Source organism: Equus caballus, chromosome X (assembly GCF_041296265.1).
Source record: "Equus caballus isolate H_3958 breed thoroughbred chromosome X, TB-T2T, whole genome shotgun sequence".
Taxonomy (NCBI): Eukaryota; Metazoa; Chordata; class Mammalia; order Perissodactyla; family Equidae; genus Equus; species Equus caballus.
In genome coordinates this window covers 92698954-92721716 of record NC_091715.1, presented here as the reverse complement: position 1 = coordinate 92721716, position 22763 = coordinate 92698954, and positions in this window count along the sequence as shown.

Below are 22763 nucleotides of genomic sequence, written 5' to 3'. Positions count from 1 at the left end.
GTGCCAGGTGGAACATCATGGTGTACTCTCGTTGTGTTCCATGTGGCTGTGCAGGCTTGCCAGCACCGTTTATTGGAGAGACTCTCCTTTGTCCACTGTCTCCTCTTGGCCCCCTGGTCGCAAATGGGCTGTCCATGTATGTTTGAGTTGGGCTCTGGGCTCTCGATTCTGTTGCATGGGTCTGTGTGCCTGTTTTTGGGCCCGGACTGTGCCGTTTCGGTACCTAGCGCTTCGTCCTCTAGGTTGAAATCAGAAAGTGTGATACGTCCTGCTTTGTTCGTTTTCCTGAGGATTCCTTGGCCTATTCAGGGGCTCTTGTTGCTGGCTAGAAACTTTAGGATTCTCTCTTCTATCTCTCTGGCAAATATGGCTGCCACTTTGACTGGGATTGCATGGAATCCAGAGATTCCATTCTCTGCTATGGACGTTTCCAGTGTGTTAATTCTTCCATTCCTAGGTCCCGGAATATCCTTCGTTTTCCTTGTGTCTTCTTGAATTTCTTTCCCCAAACGTTTGCTGGTTTTCGATTGACATAGCTTTCACCTGTTTTGCTAAGGTTCTTCATAGAGATCTTCTTCTTCGTACAGGCAAGCTGTGTTTTTTGTTTGTTTGTTTGTTTTTAGCTTCCGTTTTTCTATTCTTTGCAACTTGTAATTGGTTCTGTTTTGGCAGAAGTGCATCGCTGTGCTCACATGTGCTGGCAATGCTCCTGTATTTGCTGTGGAAGTCTGGCCCTATCTAACGTCCCTTCCCATCTGCCTCTACACCCCCTCGGACGCCTGCCCCAGAATGACTGAAGCAGTGGTGAGGAGGCTCACCCCCAGGATTCCACCCGGCCCACCCCGGGCCACCGACCCAGAAGCTGCGGACCTCACCGCTGCACCACCGGCCGGCCCCTTTCATGTTCCATTGGCAACCTGCAGTTGAGCGCAATGGGGCTTGAATATGCTGCTTGAGCCCCAACTCTGCCACTGTGTAGAGGAGGCCAGGTTGTTTGTCGGGGCCACTGTGACGTCAGAGGATTGGGCATAATTGGGTGTCTGCTGTCCCGGCAAGCTTCATGGACACAGGGCTTCAGAGCCCGCTTGGAGCAGTCTCATAACTCACCCTTCCCAGTGAGCCCAGGTTTGACCTCCGCTGCCGTCTTTGGGCTTGTGAATTTCTCTGAGTTGCAAACGTTCAAGCAGAGCCTGTTTAAAGACTGACATCTTTCATCGTGGATTATTCAGGTGTGATATCTGTTCGCCTTGCATTTTCTGGGACCTTTTTTTCTTTTCCACAGTATACTCGTCATGGTCTTTCTCAGCTATCTCCCTTAGATATGCTTATCAGTCCGTTCTCCTTCAGTCCCAGGGATTAATTTTGTATTTCTTGAATCACCGGATGTTCTCGAGGCCGAGGTGTGAGTGCTTTCGTGATTCTTGGTTGCTGTCTTTGAATTTGCACCGGTCACTTGTAGGACTCTTTGCTATCCTAGCCTAGGTCAAACGAAGCACTGAGAACCCGTGGTCATCTGGGTTGGTTTGACATCCTGAGAGCAGAAACTCCAAATTCGAGGTGGTCCTGGCAACCCCCTTCATGGACATAATGTTTTTCCGAGACAAATTACACAAATCTGATGAATTCCTCTCTCCAGGAAAGATATTTTTCTTTCTCTTTTGTGGATTTGGGAAGTTTCGAACTTGAGCCCTGACCCTTGAACGTTGCCCTAGATTCCGTCTAGATACGGGCTTACTTTATCTCTATAGGGTGTGCCATTTGTTTGACGTACATCCTCAGCCCTGGCATGACTATTTTTCTGGAAACAGAATTGTAATGTTCTAAATTTCAGCCAGCTTCCTTCCATATGGCGTCAAAGCACATAATCAATAATCCCTCTACGGAAAGAGGTAGTGGGAGAGAATTTCATTGGAGCCAAAGTGAGCACTCCAGCCTGGGAGGGCAGCCTTCACAAAGGAACCAAGCCCTCTGGAAAAGGGTGATTTTCAGCACACTTGTAGAGCCCTTCCCAACAAAGAGACCTATCCCAAGCATGACAGGGCTCCATTCCTTCAAGGCCTCCAAGACATGTCTGGGGAAGCATTAGCATGTGGCCAGTGGGCCCCCGTGACGCCAGAGCTATGGAAAGTGAGACTGATCTTCAAAGAATGCTAGGGGCCTAGGAAAGGAGGCATCGACTCTTCTCTTCAATGTCATCAAGAGATCCTTCTTGACTTTGGATTATGCTTAAGGCAGAAGGACACTGTAGGTCGGATAAGGCCCAAGTCCGGCCTCGTGTTTCCAATCAAGTTTCAAGCTTGAATCAGCATGGCCTCCCCATAGACTTGAACAGATGACAATGTTGTCCTCTCAGTGCTTGTCCCTCTATTCTCGCTTCTTGCCAAGGATTCCTTTCTTATGCCTGGAATCAGAGTCTGTTGGATCTCTTCCAGTTTCTGTGCCCGCTTTCTGTTTGTCAAAGCTGTTTCTGGGTATGTCTCCCTTTAATAGCCCAGCCTAGGCCAATCCTCAGACGGTAACCATGCGGCCATCTTGGGGGACATGTTCACCGTGACGTCATAAACAACCTCAGAAGGCTAAGTTGTCCTGACAACCTCCAAGCACACAGAGTTTCAGAGCCATCTCAGACCAGTCTGACTCCTCCCCCATTCCAGTTAGGATAGTTTTCCCTTTTCTGGATTTCTTGTGGGTTTCTAACTTTCTCCTCGATCTTAGAAAGGCCTGCTCCATTCTCTCGAGACACTGGTTTCTTCCCTGCAAGATTACCCTGGCTCTTCTCTCTTATGTCTTGGGGAGAGGGCCAAGTGGCTGGACCTTCCCCAGAGAAAGTCCTGGACTCCCTCCCAAGTTGAAGTTGCCCAGGCAATCCTCTGATGCGCAATGATCGTGTCATCTCCTAGCACTCTGCCAAGTCCATCTTGGCAGGTCCCATGTTTTCCTTCCTTCTTCCTTTGGGGAAGTGTACCAGATGCCTTCAGAGATTGAAATATTCTCATGGTTGTTTTTCTGGGGCGTATTGATAACGGACCCTCACAATTGCTACTTCTTTATGACCTCTGTCCGCACCGTCCCATGCAATCTCTATTTCCTAACAGTGCTAATGTGATCTGCACCCGTGCTGTGAAAGAGTGAGGCCCGGGCCACCCAAGCGGAACGTGGGCACTTGCCCTCTCTACCACAGGGCTGGCCCTGACTTGTACTTTTGGACCAACCTGTGGCCTGAACTTGGGAAGATGTGGGCCTGTTTGGATTATTCGTGAAGGTGATTAGTAGTAACATCATGGACGGTAACGTTTTCCGTTGGTTCCTGGGCTTAGCACGGATCAGGTTCTCTTGGTAGTATTCCTCTGCATGTATTTGGAATGGTCTACCCTTCTGTAGCATCAGTAAGCCTTTTGAGGTGATTTTCCATCCTTGGAAGTTCACCTCCTCTAATCTCTTTCAGCCCCCAGAGCTGTATGCCGTCATTCTGGACCCCTTTTTGGATTTTTGATTGTAGGTGAATTTATTGCCATAACGCTGCATTAGAACATCCTATGTCTTTCAGATTTACATCCTCATCGATTTAGACTTCCGTGTAGGTGACATCCTCTTCACCAGCGGAAGCTGAATCACAGGCCCTCACCACACACTTGTGCCTCATCATCTCTTTCACCCTCCCCCACCACCCCGCTTTGCCTCTATGCACCCCCAATCAAATGTCCAGCGCCACCTGTTGGTTAGTGCTTCTTTTTTCTTCTCCTTGAAAGTGAGATCCTACGGTATTTGACTATGCCCCTGGGGCCTGTTTCACTTCCCCTAAAACCCTCCCAGCCGTTCTGGTGGTCACAAATGGCTGGATTGCATCCTTTGTTCCCGCTGAGTGGTATGCCATTGTGTGGCTATAGCCCATGTTCCTTCTCCATTCTTCCCTTGCTGGGCACCAGGGCGGCTTCCAAGTCTTGGAGAGCGGGAGTAAGGCTGTGGTGAATTCAGCGGTGCACATGTGTTTAGGCGGTTGTGTTTCTGAGTTCTTTGGCTAAACACGCCCCCGAGGAATAGCTGGATCCTATGGGACATGGATTCTTAAATTTCTGAGGCAGTTCCACACAGCTTGGCCTAGTGGCTGCACCCGTTTACACTGCCACCAGCAGTGCAGGAGGCTTCCCTTCTCTCCACCTCCTCTCTGACACTTGTTGTTTTCCTGTCTGCCTCCTTATAGCCATTCTGACCACAGTGAGCTGCTATGTCATTGCGGTTTGGATTTGCATTGGCCTCAGACTTAATGAGGGTGAACAAGTTTTCATGCACCTGTTGGCCCTCTTTAGATCTTCTTGGGAGAAATCTCTGTGTCCATCTTTTGCCCAGGTTTTCATTGGCTTGTTTTTTTTCTTGTGGAGACGTGTGAGTTGATTGTATCTTTGGGCTTTTCACCCCTTGTCCGATGTTTGCTTTGCAAACATCCACTCCCATTTGTTGTGCTGTCTTTCCATTGAGTCGATGGTTTCCTTGACTGGGCAGAAGAGTCTGCATTTGAGGTGGTCCCGTTTGTTTCTTGTCTCCTTTGCTGCCCTTGCCCAGTCAGACAGGCTTCTTCCAAATAGGCGGCTCAGACAGATGGCAAAGAGCACTCTGCCTAGGTCTTCTCCTACAAGTTTCACGGTTTCAAGTGTGCCATTCAGGGCTTTCATCCATTTCAGGTGGTGCGTGTGCCAGGTGGAACATCATGGTGTACTCTCGTTGTGTTCCATGTGGCTGTGCAGGCTTGCCAGCACCGTTTATTGGAGAGACTCTCCTTTGTCCACTGTCTCCTCTTGGCCCCCTGGTCGCAAATGGGCTGTCCATGTATGTTTGAGTTGGGCTCTGGGCTCTCGATTCTGTTGCATGGGTCTGTGTGCCTGTTTTTGGGCCCGGACTGTGCCGTTTCGGTACCTAGCGCTTCGTCCTCTAGGTTGAAATCAGAAAGTGTGATACGTCCTGCTTTGTTCATTTTCCTGAGGATTCCTTGGCCTATTCAGGGGCTCTTGTTGCTGGCTAGAAACTTTAGGATTCTCTCTTCTATCTCTCTGGCAAATATGGCTGCCACTTTGACTGGGATTGCATGGAATCCAGAGATTCCATTCTCTGCTATGGACGTTTCCAGTGTGTTAATTCTTCCATTCCTAGGTCCCGGAATATCCTTCGTTTTCCTTGTGTCTTCTTGAATTTCTTTCCCCAAACGTTTGCTGGTTTTCGATTGACATAGCTTTCACCTGTTTTGCTAAGGTTCTTCATAGAGATCTTCTTCTTCGTACAGGCAAGCTGTGTTTTTTGTTTGTTTGTTTGTTTTTAGCTTCCGTTTTTCTATTCTTTGCAACTTGTAATTGGTTCTGTTTTGGCAGAAGTGCATCGCTGTGCTCACATGTGCTGGCAATGCTCCTGTATTTGCTGTGGAAGTCTGGCCCTATCTAACGTCCCTTCCCATCTGCCTCTACACCCCCTCGGACGCCTGCCCCAGAATGACTGAAGCAGTGGTGAGGAGGCTCACCCCCAGGATTCCACCCGGCCCACCCCGGGCCACCGACCCAGAAGCTGCGGACCTCACCGCTGCACCACCGGCCGGCCCCTTTCATGTTCCATTGGCAACCTGCAGTTGAGCGCAATGGGGCTTGAATATGCTGCTTGAGCCCAACTCTGCCACTGTGTAGAGGAGGCCAGGTTGTTTGTCGGGGCCACTGTGACGTCAGAGGATTGGGCATAATTGTGTGTCTGCTGTCCCGGCAAGCTTCATGGACACAGGGCTTCAGAGCCCGCTTGGAGCAGTCTCATAACTCACCCTTCCCAGTGAGCCCAGGTTTGACCTCCGCTGCCGTCTTTGGGCTTGTGACTTTCTCTGACTTTCACACGTTCAAGCAGAGCCTGTCTAAAGACTGACATCTTTCATCGTGGATTATTCAGGTGTGATATCTGTTCGCCTTGCATTTTCTGGGACCTTTTTTTCTTTTCCACAGTATACTCGTCATGGTCTTTCTCAGCTATCTCCCTTACATATGCTTATCAGTCCGTTCTCCTTCAGTCCCAGGGATTAATTTTGTATTTCTTGAATCACCGGATGTTCTCTAGGCCGAGGTGTGAGTGCTTTCGTGATTCTTGGTTGCTGTCTTTGAATTTGCACCGGTCACTTGTAGGACTCTTTGCTATCCTAGCCTAGGTCAAACGAAGCACTGAGAACCCGTGGTCATCTGGGTTGGTTTGACATCCTGAGATCAGAAACTCCAAATTCGAGGTGGTCCTGGCAACCCCCTTCATGGACATAATGTTTTTCCGAGACAAATTACACAAATCTGATGAATTCCTCTCTCCAGGAAAGATATTTTTCTTTCTCTTTTGTGGATTTGGGAAGTTTCGCACTTGAGCCCTGACCCTTGAACGTTGCCCTAGATTCCGTCTAGATACGGGCTTACTTTATGTCTATAGGGTGTGCCATTTGCTGGACCTACATCCTCAGCCCTGGCATGTCTATTTTTCTGGAAACAGAATTGTAATGTTCTAATTTTCAGCCAGCTTCCTTCCAGATGGCGTCAAAGCACATAATCAATAATCCCTCTACGGCAAGAGGTAGGGGGAGAGAATTTCATTGGAGCCAAAGTGAGCACTCCAGCCTGGGAGGGCAGCCTTCACAAAGGAACCAAGCCCTCTGGAAAAGGGTGATTTTCAGCACACTTGTAGAGCCCTTCCCAACAAAGAGACCTAGCCCAAGCATGACAGGGCTCCATTCCTTCAAGGCTTCCAAGACATCTCTGGGGACGCATTAGCATGTGGCCAGTGGGCCCCCGTGACGCCAGAGCTATGGAAAGTGAGACTGATCTTCAAAGAATGCTAGGGGCCTAGGAAAGGAGGCATCGACTCTTCTCTTCAATGTCCTCAAGAGATCCTTCTTGACTTTGGATTATGCTTAAGGCAGAAGGACACTGTAGGTCTGATAAGGCCCAAGTCCGGCCTCGTGTTTCCAATCAAGTTTCAAGCTTGAATCAGCATGGCCTCCCCATAGACTTGAACAGATGACAATGTTGTCCTCTCAGTGCTTGTCCCTCTATTCTCGCTTCTTGCCAAGGATTCCTTTCCTATGCCTGGAATCAGAGTCTGTTGGATCTCTTCCAGTTTCTGTGCCCGCTTTCTGTTTGTCAAAGCTGTTTCTGGGTATGTCTCCCTTTAATAGCCCAGCCTAGGCCAATCCTCAGACTGTAACCATGCGGCCATCTTGGGGGACATGTTCACCGTGACGTCATAAACAACCTCAGAAGGCTAAGTTGTCCTGACAACCTCCAAGCACACAGAGTTTCAGAGCCATCTCAGACCAGTCTGACTCCTCCCCCTTTCCAGGTAGGATAGTTTTCCTTTTTCTGGATTTCTTGTGGGTTTCTAACTTTCTCCTCGAACTTGGAAAGGCCTGCTCCATTCTCTCGAGACACTGGTTTCTTCCCTGCAAGATTACCCTGGCTCTTCTCTCTTATGTCTTGGGGAGAGGGCCAAGTGGCTGGACCTTCCCCAGAGAAAGTCCTGGACTCCCTCCCAAGTTGAAGTTGCCCAGGCAATCCTCTGATGCTCAATGATCGTGTCATCTCCTAGCACTCTGCCAAGTCCATCTTGGCAGGTCCCATGTTTTCCTTCCTTCTTCCTTTGGTGAAGTGTACCAGATGCCTTCAGAGATTGGAATATTCTCATGGTTGTTTTTCTGGGGCGTATTGATAACGGACCCTCACAATTGCTACTTCTTTATGACCTCTGTCCGCACCGTCCCATGAAATCTCTATTTCCTAACAGTGTTAATGTGATCTGCACCCGTGCTGTGAAAGAGTGAGGCCCGGGCCACCCAAGCGGAACGTGGGCACTTGCCCTCTCTACCACAGGGCCGGCCCTGACTTGTACTTTTGGACCAACCTGTGGCCTGAACTTGGGAAGATGTGGGCCTGTTTGGATTATTCGTGAAGGTGATTAGTAGTAACATCATGGACGGTAACGTTTTCCGTTGGTTCCTGGGCTTAGCACGGATCAGGTTCTCTTGGTAGTATTCCTCTGCATGTATTTGGAATGGTCTACCCTTCTGTAGCATCAGTAAGCCTTTTGAGGTGATTTTCCATCCTTGGAAGTTCACCTCCTCTAATCTCTTTCAGCCCCCAGAGCTGTATGCCGTCATTCTGGACCCCTTTTTGGATTTTTGATTGTAGGTGAATTTATTGCCATAACGCTGCATTAGAACATCCTATGTCTTTCAGATTTACATCCTCATCGATTTAGACTTCCGTGTAGGTGACATCCCTTCACCAGCGGAAGCTGAATCACAGGCCCTCACCACACACTTGTGCCTCATCATCTCTTTCACCCTCCCCCACCACCCCGCTTTGCCTCTATGCACCCCCAATCAAATGTCCAGCGCCACCTGTTGGTTAGTGCTTCTTTTTTCTTCTCCTTGAAAGTGAGATCCTACGGTATTTGACTATGCCCCTGGGGCCTGTTTCACTTCCCCTAAAACCCTCCCAGCCGTTCTGGTGGTCACAAATGGCTGGATTGCATCCTTTGTTCCCGCTGAGTGGTATGCCATTGTGTGGCTATAGCCCATGTTCCTTCTCCATTCTTCCCTTGCTGGGCACCAGGGCGGCTTCCAAGTCTTGGAGAGCGGGAGTAAGGCTGTGGTGAACTCAGCGGTGCACATGTCTTTAGGCGGTTGTGTTTCCGAGTTCTTTGGCTAAACACGCCCCCGAGGAATAGCTGGATCCTATGGGACATGGATTCTTAAATTTCTGAGGCAGTTCTACACCCCCTCGGACGCCTGCCCCAGAATGACTGAAGCAGTGGTGAGGAGGCTCACCCCCAGGATTCCACCCGGCCCACCCCGGGCCACCGACCCAGAAGCTGCGGACCTCACCGCTGCACCACCGGCCGGCCCCTTTCATGTTCCATTGGCAACCTGCAGTTGAGCGCAATGGGGCTTGAATATGCTGCTTGAGCCCCAACTCTGCCACTGTGTAGAGGAGGCCAGGTTGTTTGTCGGGGCCACTGTGACGTCAGAGGATTGGGCATAATTGGGTGTCTGCTGTCCCGGCAAGCTTCATGGACACAGGGCTTCAGAGCCCGCTTGGAGCAGTCTCATAACTCACCCTTCCCAGTGAGCCCAGGTTTGACCTCCGCTGCCGTCTTTGGGCTTGTGAATTTCTCTGAGTTGCAAACGTTCAAGCAGAGCCTGTTTAAAGACTGACATCTTTCATCGTGGATTATTCAGGTGTGATATCTGTTCGCCTTGCATTTTCTGGGACCTTTTTTTCTTTTCCACAGTATACTCGTCATGGTCTTTCTCAGCTATCTCCCTTAGATATGCTTATCAGTCCGTTCTCCTTCAGTCCCAGGGATTAATTTTGTATTTCTTGAATCACCGGATGTTCTCGAGGCCGAGGTGTGAGTGCTTTCGTGATTCTTGGTTGCTGTCTTTGAATTTGCACCGGTCACTTGTAGGACTCTTTGCTATCCTAGCCTAGGTCAAACGAAGCACTGAGAACCCGTGGTCATCTGGGTTGGTTTGACATCCTGAGAGCAGAAACTCCAAATTCGAGGTGGTCCTGGCAACCCCCTTCATGGACATAATGTTTTTCCGAGACAAATTACACAAATCTGATGAATTCCTCTCTCCAGGAAAGATATTTTTCTTTCTCTTTTGTGGATTTGGGAAGTTTCGAACTTGAGCCCTGACCCTTGAACGTTGCCCTAGATTCCGTCTAGATACGGGCTTACTTTATCTCTATAGGGTGTGCCATTTGTTTGACGTACATCCTCAGCCCTGGCATGACTATTTTTCTGGAAACAGAATTGTAATGTTCTAAATTTCAGCCAGCTTCCTTCCATATGGCGTCAAAGCACATAATCAATAATCCCTCTACGGAAAGAGGTAGTGGGAGAGAATTTCATTGGAGCCAAAGTGAGCACTCCAGCCTGGGAGGGCAGCCTTCACAAAGGAACCAAGCCCTCTGGAAAAGGGTGATTTTCAGCACACTTGTAGAGCCCTTCCCAACAAAGAGACCTATCCCAAGCATGACAGGGCTCCATTCCTTCAAGGCCTCCAAGACATGTCTGGGGAAGCATTAGCATGTGGCCAGTGGGCCCCCGTGACGCCAGAGCTATGGAAAGTGAGACTGATCTTCAAAGAATGCTAGGGGCCTAGGAAAGGAGGCATCGACTCTTCTCTTCAATGTCATCAAGAGATCCTTCTTGACTTTGGATTATGCTTAAGGCAGAAGGACACTGTAGGTCGGATAAGGCCCAAGTCCGGCCTCGTGTTTCCAATCAAGTTTCAAGCTTGAATCAGCATGGCCTCCCCATAGACTTGAACAGATGACAATGTTGTCCTCTCAGTGCTTGTCCCTCTATTCTCGCTTCTTGCCAAGGATTCCTTTCTTATGCCTGGAATCAGAGTCTGTTGGATCTCTTCCAGTTTCTGTGCCCGCTTTCTGTTTGTCAAAGCTGTTTCTGGGTATGTCTCCCTTTAATAGCCCAGCCTAGGCCAATCCTCAGACGGTAACCATGCGGCCATCTTGGGGGACATGTTCACCGTGACGTCATAAACAACCTCAGAAGGCTAAGTTGTCCTGACAACCTCCAAGCACACAGAGTTTCAGAGCCATCTCAGACCAGTCTGACTCCTCCCCCATTCCAGTTAGGATAGTTTTCCCTTTTCTGGATTTCTTGTGGGTTTCTAACTTTCTCCTCGATCTTAGAAAGGCCTGCTCCATTCTCTCGAGACACTGGTTTCTTCCCTGCAAGATTACCCTGGCTCTTCTCTCTTATGTCTTGGGGAGAGGGCCAAGTGGCTGGACCTTCCCCAGAGAAAGTCCTGGACTCCCTCCCAAGTTGAAGTTGCCCAGGCAATCCTCTGATGCGCAATGATCGTGTCATCTCCTAGCACTCTGCCAAGTCCATCTTGGCAGGTCCCATGTTTTCCTTCCTTCTTCCTTTGGGGAAGTGTACCAGATGCCTTCAGAGATTGAAATATTCTCATGGTTGTTTTTCTGGGGCGTATTGATAACGGACCCTCACAATTGCTACTTCTTTATGACCTCTGTCCGCACCGTCCCATGCAATCTCTATTTCCTAACAGTGCTAATGTGATCTGCACCCGTGCTGTGAAAGAGTGAGGCCCGGGCCACCCAAGCGGAACGTGGGCACTTGCCCTCTCTACCACAGGGCTGGCCCTGACTTGTACTTTTGGACCAACCTGTGGCCTGAACTTGGGAAGATGTGGGCCTGTTTGGATTATTCGTGAAGGTGATTAGTAGTAACATCATGGACGGTAACGTTTTCCGTTGGTTCCTGGGCTTAGCACGGATCAGGTTCTCTTGGTAGTATTCCTCTGCATGTATTTGGAATGGTCTACCCTTCTGTAGCATCAGTAAGCCTTTTGAGGTGATTTTCCATCCTTGGAAGTTCACCTCCTCTAATCTCTTTCAGCCCCCAGAGCTGTATGCCGTCATTCTGGACCCCTTTTTGGATTTTTGATTGTAGGTGAATTTATTGCCATAACGCTGCATTAGAACATCCTATGTCTTTCAGATTTACATCCTCATCGATTTAGACTTCCGTGTAGGTGACATCCTCTTCACCAGCGGAAGCTGAATCACAGGCCCTCACCACACACTTGTGCCTCATCATCTCTTTCACCCTCCCCCACCACCCCGCTTTGCCTCTATGCACCCCCAATCAAATGTCCAGCGCCACCTGTTGGTTAGTGCTTCTTTTTTCTTCTCCTTGAAAGTGAGATCCTACGGTATTTGACTATGTCCCTGGGGCCTGTTTCACTTCCCCTAAAACCCTCCCAGCCGTTCTGGTGGTCACAAATGGCTGGATTGCATCCTTTGTTCCCGCTGAGTGGTATGCCATTGTGTGGCTATAGCCCATGTTCCTTCTCCATTCTTCCCTTGCTGGGCACCAGGGCGGCTTCCAAGTCTTGGAGAGCGGGAGTAAGGCTGTGGTGAATTCAGCGGTGCACATGTGTTTAGGCGGTTGTGTTTCTGAGTTCTTTGGCTAAACACGCCCCCGAGGAATAGCTGGATCCTATGGGACATGGATTCTTAAATTTCTGAGGCAGTTCCACACAGCTTGGCCTAGTGGCTGCACCCGTTTACACTGCCACCAGCAGTGCAGGAGGCTTCCCTTCTCTCCACCTCCTCTCTGACACTTGTTGTTTTCCTGTCTGCCTCCTTATAGCCATTCTGACCACAGTGAGCTGCTATGTCATTGCGGTTTGGATTTGCATTGGCCTCAGACTTAATGAGGGTGAACAAGTTTTCATGCACCTGTTGGCCCTCTTTAGATCTTCTTGGGAGAAATCTCTGTGTCCATCTTTTGCCCAGGTTTTCATTGGCTTGTTTTTTTTCTTGTGGAGACGTGTGAGTTGATTGTATCTTTGGGCTTTTCACCCCTTGTCCGATGTTTGCTTTGCAAACATCCACTCCCATTTGTTGTGCTGTCTTTCCATTGAGTCGATGGTTTCCTTGACTGGGCAGAAGAGTCTGCATTTGAGGTGGTCCCGTTTGTTTCTTGTCTCCTTTGCTGCCCTTGCCCAGTCAGACAGGCTTCTTCCAAATAGGCGGCTCAGACAGATGGCAAAGAGCACTCTGCCTAGGTCTTCTCCTACAAGTTTCACGGTTTCAAGTGTGCCATTCAGGGCTTTCATCCATTTCAGGTGGTGCGTGTGCCAGGTGGAACATCATGGTGTACTCTCGTTGTGTTCCATGTGGCTGTGCAGGCTTGCCAGCACCGTTTATTGGAGAGACTCTCCTTTGTCCACTGTCTCCTCTTGGCCCCCTGGTCGCAAATGGGCTGTCCATGTATGTTTGAGTTGGGCTCTGGGCTCTCGATTCTGTTGCATGGGTCTGTGTGCCTGTTTTTGGGCCCGGACTGTGCCGTTTCGGTACCTAGCGCTTCGTCCTCTAGGTTGAAATCAGAAAGTGTGATACGTCCTGCTTTGTTCGTTTTCCTGAGGATTCCTTGGCCTATTCAGGGGCTCTTGTTGCTGGCTAGAAACTTTAGGATTCTCTCTTCTATCTCTCTGGCAAATATGGCTGCCACTTTGACTGGGATTGCATGGAATCCAGAGATTCCATTCTCTGCTATGGACGTTTCCAGTGTGTTAATTCTTCCATTCCTAGGTCCCGGAATATCCTTCGTTTTCCTTGTGTCTTCTTGAATTTCTTTCCCCAAACGTTTGCTGGTTTTCGATTGACATAGCTTTCACCTGTTTTGCTAAGGTTCTTCATAGAGATCTTCTTCTTCGTACAGGCAAGCTGTGTTTTTTGTTTGTTTGTTTGTTTTTAGCTTCCGTTTTTCTATTCTTTGCAACTTGTAATTGGTTCTGTTTTGGCAGAAGTGCATCGCTGTGCTCACATGTGCTGGCAATGCTCCTGTATTTGCTGTGGAAGTCTGGCCCTATCTAACGTCCCTTCCCATCTGCCTCTACACCCCCTCGGACGCCTGCCCCAGAATGACTGAAGCAGTGGTGAGGAGGCTCACCCCCAGGATTCCACCCGGCCCACCCCGGGCCACCGACCCAGAAGCTGCGGACCTCACCGCTGCACCACCGGCCGGCCCCTTTCATGTTCCATTGGCAACCTGCAGTTGAGCGCAATGGGGCTTGAATATGCTGCTTGAGCCCAACTCTGCCACTGTGTAGAGGAGGCCAGGTTGTTTGTCGGGGCCACTGTGACGTCAGAGGATTGGGCATAATTGTGTGTCTGCTGTCCCGGCAAGCTTCATGGACACAGGGCTTCAGAGCCCGCTTGGAGCAGTCTCATAACTCACCCTTCCCAGTGAGCCCAGGTTTGACCTCCGCTGCCGTCTTTGGGCTTGTGACTTTCTCTGACTTTCACACGTTCAAGCAGAGCCTGTCTAAAGACTGACATCTTTCATCGTGGATTATTCAGGTGTGATATCTGTTCGCCTTGCATTTTCTGGGACCTTTTTTTCTTTTCCACAGTATACTCGTCATGGTCTTTCTCAGCTATCTCCCTTACATATGCTTATCAGTCCGTTCTCCTTCAGTCCCAGGGATTAATTTTGTATTTCTTGAATCACCGGATGTTCTCTAGGCCGAGGTGTGAGTGCTTTCGTGATTCTTGGTTGCTGTCTTTGAATTTGCACCGGTCACTTGTAGGACTCTTTGCTATCCTAGCCTAGGTCAAACGAAGCACTGAGAACCCGTGGTCATCTGGGTTGGTTTGACATCCTGAGATCAGAAACTCCAAATTCGAGGTGGTCCTGGCAACCCCCTTCATGGACATAATGTTTTTCCGAGACAAATTACACAAATCTGATGAATTCCTCTCTCCAGGAAAGATATTTTTCTTTCTCTTTTGTGGATTTGGGAAGTTTCGCACTTGAGCCCTGACCCTTGAACGTTGCCCTAGATTCCGTCTAGATACGGGCTTACTTTATGTCTATAGGGTGTGCCATTTGCTGGACCTACATCCTCAGCCCTGGCATGTCTATTTTTCTGGAAACAGAATTGTAATGTTCTAATTTTCAGCCAGCTTCCTTCCAGATGGCGTCAAAGCACATAATCAATAATCCCTCTACGGCAAGAGGTAGGGGGAGAGAATTTCATTGGAGCCAAAGTGAGCACTCCAGCCTGGGAGGGCAGCCTTCACAAAGGAACCAAGCCCTCTGGAAAAGGGTGATTTTCAGCACACTTGTAGAGCCCTTCCCAACAAAGAGACCTAGCCCAAGCATGACAGGGCTCCATTCCTTCAAGGCTTCCAAGACATCTCTGGGGACGCATTAGCATGTGGCCAGTGGGCCCCCGTGACGCCAGAGCTATGGAAAGTGAGACTGATCTTCAAAGAATGCTAGGGGCCTAGGAAAGGAGGCATCGACTCTTCTCTTCAATGTCCTCAAGAGATCCTTCTTGACTTTGGATTATGCTTAAGGCAGAAGGACACTGTAGGTCTGATAAGGCCCAAGTCCGGCCTCGTGTTTCCAATCAAGTTTCAAGCTTGAATCAGCATGGCCTCCCCATAGACTTGAACAGATGACAATGTTGTCCTCTCAGTGCTTGTCCCTCTATTCTCGCTTCTTGCCAAGGATTCCTTTCCTATGCCTGGAATCAGAGTCTGTTGGATCTCTTCCAGTTTCTGTGCCCGCTTTCTGTTTGTCAAAGCTGTTTCTGGGTATGTCTCCCTTTAATAGCCCAGCCTAGGCCAATCCTCAGACTGTAACCATGCGGCCATCTTGGGGGACATGTTCACCGTGACGTCATAAACAACCTCAGAAGGCTAAGTTGTCCTGACAACCTCCAAGCACACAGAGTTTCAGAGCCATCTCAGACCAGTCTGACTCCTCCCCCTTTCCAGGTAGGATAGTTTTCCTTTTTCTGGATTTCTTGTGGGTTTCTAACTTTCTCCTCGAACTTGGAAAGGCCTGCTCCATTCTCTCGAGACACTGGTTTCTTCCCTGCAAGATTACCCTGGCTCTTCTCTCTTATGTCTTGGGGAGAGGGCCAAGTGGCTGGACCTTCCCCAGAGAAAGTCCTGGACTCCCTCCCAAGTTGAAGTTGCCCAGGCAATCCTCTGATGCTCAATGATCGTGTCATCTCCTAGCACTCTGCCAAGTCCATCTTGGCAGGTCCCATGTTTTCCTTCCTTCTTCCTTTGGTGAAGTGTACCAGATGCCTTCAGAGATTGGAATATTCTCATGGTTGTTTTTCTGGGGCGTATTGATAACGGACCCTCACAATTGCTACTTCTTTATGACCTCTGTCCGCACCGTCCCATGAAATCTCTATTTCCTAACAGTGTTAATGTGATCTGCACCCGTGCTGTGAAAGAGTGAGGCCCGGGCCACCCAAGCGGAACGTGGGCACTTGCCCTCTCTACCACAGGGCCGGCCCTGACTTGTACTTTTGGACCAACCTGTGGCCTGAACTTGGGAAGATGTGGGCCTGTTTGGATTATTCGTGAAGGTGATTAGTAGTAACATCATGGACGGTAACGTTTTCCGTTGGTTCCTGGGCTTAGCACGGATCAGGTTCTCTTGGTAGTATTCCTCTGCATGTATTTGGAATGGTCTACCCTTCTGTAGCATCAGTAAGCCTTTTGAGGTGATTTTCCATCCTTGGAAGTTCACCTCCTCTAATCTCTTTCAGCCCCCAGAGCTGTATGCCGTCATTCTGGACCCCTTTTTGGATTTTTGATTGTAGGTGAATTTATTGCCATAACGCTGCATTAGAACATCCTATGTCTTTCAGATTTACATCCTCATCGATTTAGACTTCCGTGTAGGTGACATCCCTTCACCAGCGGAAGCTGAATCACAGGCCCTCACCACACACTTGTGCCTCATCATCTCTTTCACCCTCCCCCACCACCCCGCTTTGCCTCTATGCACCCCCAATCAAATGTCCAGCGCCACCTGTTGGTTAGTGCTTCTTTTTTCTTCTCCTTGAAAGTGAGATCCTACGGTATTTGACTATGCCCCTGGGGCCTGTTTCACTTCCCCTAAAACCCTCCCAGCCGTTCTGGTGGTCACAAATGGCTGGATTGCATCCTTTGTTCCCGCTGAGTGGTATGCCATTGTGTGGCTATAGCCCATGTTCCTTCTCCATTCTTCCCTTGCTGGGCACCAGGGCGGCTTCCAAGTCTTGGAGAGCGGGAGTAAGGCTGTGGTGAACTCAGCGGTGCACATGTCTTTAGGCGGTTGTGTTTCCGAGTTCTTTGGCTAAACACGCCCCCGAGGAATAGCTGGATCCTATGGGACATGGATTCTTAAATTTCTGAGGCAGTTCCACACAGCTTGGCCTAGTGGCTGCACCTGTTTACACTGCCACCAGCAGTGCAGGAGGCTTCCCTTCTCTCCACCTCCTCTCTGACACTTGTTGTTTTCCTGTCTGCCTCCTTATAGCCATTCTGACCACAGTGAGCTGCTATGTCATTGCGGTTTGGATTTGCATTGGCCTCAGACTTAATGAGGGTGAACAAGTTTTCATGCACCTGTTGGCCCTCTTTAGATCTTCTTGGGAGAAATCTCTGTGTCCATCTTTTGCCCAGGTTTTCATTGGCTTGTTTTTTTTCTTGTGGAGACGTGTGAGTTGATTGTATCTTTGGGCTTTTCACCCCTTGTCCGATGTTTGCTTTGCAAACATCCACTCCCATTTGTTGTGCTGTCTTTCCATTGAGTCGATGGTTTCCTTGACTGGGCAGAAGAGTCTGCATTTGAGGTGGTCCCGTTTGTTTCTTGTCTCCTTTGCTGCCCTTGCCCAGTCAGACAGGCTTCTTCCAAATAGGCGGCTCAGACAGATGGCAAAGAGCACTCTGCCTAGGTCTTCTCCTACAAGTTTCACGGTTTCAAGTGTGCCATTCAGGGCTTTAATCCATTTCAGGTGGTGCGTGTGCCAGGTGGAACATCATGGTGTACTCTCGTTGTGTTCCATGTGGCTGTGCAGGCTTGCCAGCACCGTTTATTGGAGAGACTCTCCTTTGTCCACTGTCTCCTCTTGGCTCCCTGGTCGCAAATGGGCTGTCCATGTATGTTTGAGTTGGGCTCTGGGCTCTCGATTCTGTTGCATGGGTCTGTGTGCCTGTTTTTGGGCCCGGACTGTGCCGTTTCGGTACCTAGCGCTTCGTCCTCTAGGTTGAAATCAGAAAGTGTGATACGTCCTGCTTTGTTCGTTTTCCTGAGGATTCCTTGGCCTATTCAGGGGCTCTTGTTGCTGGCTAGAAACTTTAGGATTCTCTCTTCCATCTCTCTGGCAAATATGGCTGCCACTTTGACTGGGATTGCATGGAATCCAGAGATTCCATTCTCTGCTATGGACGTTTCCAGTGTGTTAATTCTTCCATTCCTAGGTCCCGGAATATCCTTCGTTTTCCTTGTGTCTTCTTGAATTTCTTTCCCCAAACGTTTGCTGGTTTTCGATTGACATAGCTTTCACCTGTTTTGCTAAGGTTCTTCATAGAGATCTTCTTCTTCGTACAGGCAAGCTGTGTTTTTTGTTTGTTTGTTTGTTTTTAGCTTCCGTTTTTCTATTCTTTGCAACTTGTAATTGGTTCTGTTTTGGCAGAAGTGCATCGCTGTGCTCACATGTGCTGGCAATGCTCCTGTATTTGCTGTGGAAGTCTGGCCCTATCTAACGTCCCTTCCCATCTGCCTCTACACCCCCTCGGACGCCTGCCCCAGAATGACTGAAGCAGTGGTGAGGAGGCTCACCCCCAGGATTCCACCCGGCCCACCCCGGGCCACCGACCCAGAAGCTGCGGACCTCACCGCTGCACCACCGGCCGGCCCCTTTCATGTTCCATTGGCAACCTGCAGTTGAGCGCAATGGGGCTTGAATATGCTGCTTGAGCCCCAAGTCTGGCACTGTGTAGAGGAGGCCAGGTTGTTTGTCGGGGCCACTGTGACGTCAGAGGATTGGGCATAATTGTGTGTCTGCTGTCCCGGCAAGCTTCATGGACACAGGGCTTCAGAGCCCGCTTGGAGCAGTCTCATAACTCACCCTTCCCAGTGAGCCCAGGTTTGACCTCCGCTGCCGTCTTTGGGCTTGTGAATTTCTCTGAGTTGCAAACGTTCAAGCAGAGCCTGTTTAAAGACTGACATCTTTCATCGTGGATTATTCAGGTGTGATATCTGTTCGCCTTGCATTTTCTGGGACCTTTTTTTCTTTTCCACAGTATACTCGTCATGGTCTTTCTCAGCTATCTCCCTTACATATGCTTATCAGTCGGTTCTCCTTCAGTCCCAAGGATTAATTTTGTATTTCTTGAATCACCGGATGTTCTCTAGGCCGAGGTGTGAGTGCTTTCGTGATTCTTGGTTGCTGTCTTTGAATTTGCACCGGTCACTTGTAGGACTCTTTGCTATCCTAGCCTAGGTCAAACGAAGCACTGAGAACCCGTGGTCATCTGGGTTGGTTTGACATCCTGAGAGCAGAAACTCCAAATTCGAGGTGGTCCTGGCAAGCCCATTCATGGACATAATGTTTTTCCGAGACTAATTAGACAAATCTGATGAATTCCTCTCTCCAGCAAAGATATTTTTCTTTCTCTTTTGATGATTTGGGAAGTTTCGAACTTGACCCCTGACCCTTGAACGTTGCCCTAGATTCCGTCTAGATACGGGCTTACTTTATCTCTATAGGGTGTGCCATTTGTTTGACGTACATCCTCAGCCCTGGCATGTCTATTTTTCTGGAAACAGAATTGTAATGTTCTAAATTTCAGCCAGCTTCCTTCCAGATGGCGTCAAAGCACATAATCAATAATCCCTCTACGGAAAGAGGTAGTGGGAGAGAATTTCATTGGAGCCAAAGTGAGCACTCCAGCTTGGGAGGGCAGCCTTCACAAAGGAACCAAGCCCTCTAGAAAAGGGTGATTTTCAGCACACTTGTAGAGCCCTTCCCAACAAAGAGACCTACCCCAAGCATGACAGGGCTCCATTCCTTCAAGGCCTCCAAGACATGTCTGGGGAAGCATTAGCATGTGGCCAGTGGGCCCCCGTGACGCCAGAGCTATGGAAAGTGAGACTGATCTTCAAAGAATGCTAGGGGCCTAGGAAAGGAGGCATCGACTCTTCTCTTCAATGTCCTCAAGAGATCCTTCTTGACTTTGGATTATGCTTAAGGCAGAAGGACACTGTAGGTCTGATAAGGCCCAAGTCCGGCCTCGTGTTTCCAAACAAGTTTCAAGCTTGAATCAGCATGGCCTCCCCATAGACTTGAACAGATGACAATGTTGTCCTCTCAGTGCTTGTCCCTCTATTCTCGCTTCTTGCCAAGGATTCCTTTCTTATCCCTGGAATCAGAGTCTGTTTGATCTCTTCCAGTTTCTGTGCCCGCTTTCTGTTTGTCAAAGCTGTTTCTGGGTATGTCTCCCTTTAATAGCCCAGCCTAGGCCAATCCTCAGACGGTAACCATGCGGCCATCTTGGGGGACATGTTCACCGTGACGTCATAAACAACCTCAGAAGGCTAAGTTGTCCTGACAACCTCCAAGCACACAGAGTTTCAGAGCCATCTCAGACCAGTCTGACTCCTCCCCCATTCCAGTTAGGATAGTTTTCCCTTTTCTGGATTTCTTGTGGGTTTCTAACTTTCTCCTCGATCTTGGAAAGGCCTGCTCCATTCTCTCGAGACACTGGTTTCTTCCCTGCAAGATTACCCTGGCTCTTCTCTCTTATGTCTTGGGGAGAGGGCCAAGTGGCTGGACCTTCCCCAGAGAAAGTCCTGGACTCCCTCCCAAGTTGAAGTTGCCCAGGCAATCCTCTGATGCGCAATGATCGTGTCATCTCCTAGCACTCTGCCAAGTCCACCTTGGCAGGTCCCATGTTTTCCTTCCTTCTTCCTTTGGGGAAGTGTACCAGATGCCTTCAGAGATTGGAATATTCTCATGGTTGTTTTTCTGGGCGTATTGATAACGGACCCTCACAATTGCTACTTCTTTATGACCTCTGTCCGCACCGTCCCATGAAATCTCTATTTCCTAACAGTGCTAATGTGATGTGCACCCGTGCTGTGAAAGAGTGAGGCCCGGGCCACCCAAGCGGAACGTGGGCACTTGCCCGCTCCACCACAGGGCCGGCCCTGACTTGTACTTTTGGACCAACCTGTGGCCTGAACTTGGGAAGATGTGGGCCTGTTTGGATTATTCGTGAAGGTGATTAGTAGTAACATCATGGACGGTAACGTTTTCCGTTGGTTCCTGGGCTTAGCACGGATCAGGTTCTCTTGGTAGTATTCCTCTGCATGTATTTGGAATGGCCTACCCTTCTGTAGCATCAGTAAGCCTTTTGAGGTGATTTTCCATCCTTGGAAGTTCACCTTCTCTAATCTCTTTCAGCCCCCAGAGCTGTATGCCGTCATTCTGGACCCCTTTTTGGAGTTTTGATTGTAGGTGAATTTATTGCCATAACCCTGCATTAGAACATCCTATGTCTTTCAGATTTACATCCTCATCGATTTAGACTTCCGTGTAGGTGACATCCTCTTCACCAGCGTAAGCCGAATCACAGGCCCTCACCACACACTTGTGCCTCATCATCTCTTTCCCCCTCCCCCACCACCCCGCTTTGCCTCTGGGCACCACCAATCAAATGTCCAGCGCCACCTGTTGGTTAGTGCTTCTTTTTTCTTCTCCTTGAAAGTGAGATCCTACGGTATTTGACTATGTCCCTGGGGCCTGTTTCACTTCCCCTAAAACCCTCCCAGCCGTTCTGGTGGTCACAAATGGCTGGATTGCATCCTTTGTTCCCGCTGAGTGGTATGCCATTGTGTGGCTATAGCCCATGTTCCTTCTCCATTCTTCCCTTGCTGGGCACCAAGGCGGCTTCCAAGTCTTGGAGAGCGGGAGTAAGGCTGTGGTGAACTCAGCGGTGCACATGTCTTTAGGCGGTTGTGTTTCCGAGTTCTTTGGCTAAACACGCCCCCGAGGAATAGCTGGATCCTATGGGACATGGATTCTTAAATTTCTGAGGCAGTTCTACACCCCATCGGACGCCTGCCCCAGAATGACTGAAGCAGTGGTGAGGAGGCTCACCCCCAGGATTCCACCCGGCCCACCCCGGGCCCCGACCCAGAAGCTGCGGACCTCACCGCTGCACCACCGGCCGGCCCCTTTCATGTTCCATTGGCAACCTGCAGTTGAGCGCAATGGGGCTTGAATATGCTGCTTGAGCCCAACTCTGGCACTGTGTAGAGGAGGCCAGGTTGTTTGTCGGGGCCACTGTGACGTCAGAGGATTGGGCATAATTGTGTGTCTGCTCTCCCGGCAAGCTTCATGGACACAGTGCTTCAGAGCCCGCTTGGAGCAGTCTCATAACTCACCCTTCCCAGTGAGCCCAGGTTTGACCTCCGCTGCCGTCTTTTGGCTGGTGACTTTCTCTGACTTTCACACGTTCAAGCAGAGCCTGTCTAAAGACTGACATCTTTCATCGTGGATTATTCAGGTGTGATATCTGTTTGCCTTGCATTTTCTGGGACGTTTTTTTCTTTTCCACAGTATACTTGTCATGGTCTTTCTCAGCTATCTCCCTTACATATGCTTATCAGTCCGTTCTCCTTCAGTCCCAGGGATTAATTTTGTATTTCTTGAATCACCGGATGTTCTCTAGGCCGAGGTGTGAGTGCTTTCGTGATTCTTGGTTGCTGTCTTTGAATTTGCACCGGTCACTTGTAGGACTCTTTGCTATCCTAGCCTAGGTCAAACGAAGCACTGAGAACCCGTGGCCATCTGGGTTGGTTTGACATCCTGAGAGCAGAAACTCCAAATTCGAGGTGGTCCTGGCAACCCCCTTCATGGACATAATGTTTTTCCGAGACAAATTAGACAAATCTGATGAATTCCTCTCTCCAGGAAAGATATTTTTCTTTCTCTTTTGTGGATTTGGGAAGTTTCGAACTTGACCCCTGACCCTTGAACTTTGCCCTAGATTCCGGCTAGATACGGGCTTACTTTATGTCTATAGGGTGTGCCATTTGTTTGACCTACATCCTCAGCCCTGGCATGTCTATTTTCCTGGAAACAGAATTGTAATGTTCTAATTTTCAGCCAGCTTCCTTCCAGATGGCGTCAAAGCACATAATCAATAATCCCTCTACGGCAAGAGGTAGGGGGAGAGAATTTCATTGGAGCCAAAGTGAGCACTCCAGCCTGGGAGGGCAGCCTTCACAAAGGAACCAAGCCCTCTGGAAAAGGGTGATTTTCAGCACACTTGTAGAGCCCTTCCCAACAAAGAGACCTAGCCCAAGCATGACAGGGCTCCATTCCTTCAAAGCTT